The sequence below is a fragment of the Lynx canadensis genome, chromosome A2 (assembly GCF_007474595.2).
Source record: "Lynx canadensis isolate LIC74 chromosome A2, mLynCan4.pri.v2, whole genome shotgun sequence".
Taxonomy (NCBI): Eukaryota; Metazoa; Chordata; class Mammalia; order Carnivora; family Felidae; genus Lynx; species Lynx canadensis.
The window spans coordinates 29,020,950-29,023,876 of NC_044304.2; the positions used below are offsets into that span (position 1 = coordinate 29,020,950).

At 34.4% G+C, this 2,927-nt stretch overlaps 1 non-coding gene across 1 annotated transcript; it reads left to right on the plus strand.

Annotated features, from left to right (window-relative positions):
* The first annotated feature begins 2,342 nt into the window (after positions 1–2,342).
* On the plus strand, positions 2,343–2,449 carry LOC115509569. The gene has a single exon (XR_003967433.1). It is a non-coding gene; the product is annotated as a U6 spliceosomal RNA (small nuclear RNA).
* The last annotated feature ends 478 nt before the right edge of the window (positions 2,450–2,927 follow it).

The following is a 2,927-nucleotide window of genomic DNA, read 5'->3' on the forward strand; positions in this document are numbered from 1 at the left end:
CGAAACATAATTATTTTTCATATATATTGTTGGATTTGGTTTGATAACATTTTGCTGAGGATTTTTACATCTAAGTTCATGAGAGATAGTGGTTTGTAGTTTTCCTTTTTGTTTATATCTGGTTTTGGTATCAGGTAATATTGGCCTCATAAAATGCATTGGGAAACGTTTCGTCTTCCACTTTCTGGAATAGATTGTATAAAATTTAGGTTAATTCTTCTTCAAATGTTTCATAGACTTTTCCAGGGAAACTATCTGGGTCTGCAGATTTCTTTTTCAGAAGCTTTAAACTATGAGTTCGATTTCTTTAATGCTTATAGTGTTATTCAGATTGTCTAATGGTTAAGTTTAGGGTTATTCAGATTGTGTAATGGTTGAGTTTTGGTGGTTTGTGGTTTCTAAAAATTGGTCCATTTCTTCTAAATTGTCAAATTTTTGAAGATAATGGTGTTTACAGTATTCTTATTATCTTTCTAATGGCTACAGGATCTGTAATGATATCCCCTTTTTCATTCCTAATGTAGGGATTTCTTTCATGCGCGCGCGCGCGCACACACACACACACACACACACACACACACACGGCTTGAAATCACAATCCCAACATCAAGAGTCCCGTACTCCATCAACTGAGCCAGACAGGTACCACTCTTTCTTGTATATTTTTATTTTTGTCAGTCTTAACAAAGGTTTATCCATTTTGTTGATTTCTTTTAAGTTTATTTATTTATTTTGAGAGAGAGAGTGTGTGAACAGGGGAGGAGCAGAGAGAGAGAGAGAGAGAGAGTGAGAATCCTAAGCAGGCTCAATGTTCTCAGCACTGAGCCTGACACAGAGCTCCATTCCACAAACTGTGAGATCATGACCTGAGCTGAAATCAAGAGTCAGATGCTCAACCAACTGAGCTACCCTGGTGCCCCCATTTTATTGAGTTTTTAAAGGATGAGCTTTTTCTTTTTTTCATTGATTTTCTCTATTGTTTTTCTACTTTCTTTTTTTTAAATTTTTTTAATGTTTATTTATTTTTGAGAGAGAGAGACACAGAGACAGTGTCCAAGTGGAGGAGGGGCAGAGAGAGAGGAAGACGCAGAATCTGAAGCAGCTCCAGGCTCTGAGCTGTCAGCACAGAGCCAGACTCGGGGCTTGAACTCACAAACTTCGAGATCATGACCTGAGCCAAAGTCTGATGCTTAACCGACTGAGCCACCCAGGCACCCCATATTGTTTTTCTACTTTCAATGTCACTGATATCTGCTCCTTTTGTATTTCCTTGTATTCACTTATATTGAGTTTATTTTGCTCTTTTTATTCGAATTGCTTGAGGTAGGAATGTAGTTTATTGATTTCAGACCTTTCTTCATTTCTAGTATAAATATTAGTGCTATAAATTTCCCTCCCAAAACTGCTTTAGCTTCATTCCATACACTTTGCTTTGTTGTTTTTATTTTCATGGAGTTAGTTTTTTTTTTTCCCTTTGAGACTTCTTTTTTGAGTCATGAATTATTTACAATTGTGTTGTTTAATTTCTGCGTGTTTACAGTTTTTTCTATGTGTTTGATTTTTGTTTGATTCAGTTATGGGCAGAGATTACACTCTGTATGATTTCAGTTCTTTTAAATGTGTTGAGGGTTTTGTTTTGATTTGATTTGATTTGATTTGATTTGATTTGTTCTTAAGGCCAAGATATGGCCTCTCTTGATGAATGTTCTATAGACTCTTCTGCTGTTTGTGGGTAGAGTGTTCTCTGTACATCAATAAGATCCTGTTGTTTGATTATGTTGTTGAAACAGCATGTGTAGCAATTGCCAAAAGGGGATATAATCATGGAGTTGTCTATTTCTCCTTTCAACTCTATCAGTTTTTAGTCCACGTGTTCTGAGCCTCTATTGTTAGGTGCATATACAATTGAAGATCATTATGTCTTCCTAGTGGATTCATTCATTTATCAGTATGTAATGTCCTTTTTGTCTCTATTAACTTTCTTTTTCCGAAATCTACCTTATCAGATAATATTGACACTCCTGCCACTATTGATTACTTGCATGATATAACTTTTTTCATCTTTTTGCTTTCATCCTATCGAATGGCAATGTTTTGAAATGAGTTTCTTATAATTGGCTCTTATACACTCTACCAATCTTTTTATTGGTATATTTAGATCATTTACACTTAAGGTAATTATGTTATCACATAAGTCTTTTTTTATTATTATTATTTCTTTATGTTTCCTCTAGATCTCGTTTCTGTTTCTTGTGTTTTGATTTCCTGTGCATTACTTGAAATTGGGGGGGGGCAGTCAATCCTGACTCATTTACAGTATTTTTTAATTTGTACCATTTATAGTGCTCGCTTCGGCAGCACATATACTAAAATTGGAACGATACAGAGAAGATTAGCATGGCCCCTGCGCAAGGATGACACGCAAATTCGTGAAGCGTTCCATATTTAAAAAAAAAAAAAAAAAAATTTGTACCATTTATAGTTTCCTTAATGCTTACTCTTGGTTTTTTAATATACATATGTGATTTATAACATTTATCAGTATCAATATTTTACCTTTTGGAGTGTAGAAATCTTAATTCATTTAGAAACTTCTATTTCCCCCACTTTTAAATATCATTGCTTTGGACATCATGTGGTGTAATAATTTTTTTCAATCATCAAATATTACTTATTAAACGCATGAGGAAAGGATAGTCTATTGTGTGTATTTCTGCTCTGTCCTTTCATTATTTTTCCTTCCTGATAATCCAAAATTCTTTCTTTTATAATTTCCTTTCCATCAGAAGAAATTCCTTTAGCCGGTCTTTAAGGGTAGGTCTGCAAGTCACACATTTGTTTTGTTTTCCTTTGACTGAGAATACTTTTATTTCCCCATTAATCATGAATGATAGCTTCACCGGATCTAGAATTCTGGGTTCACAGTT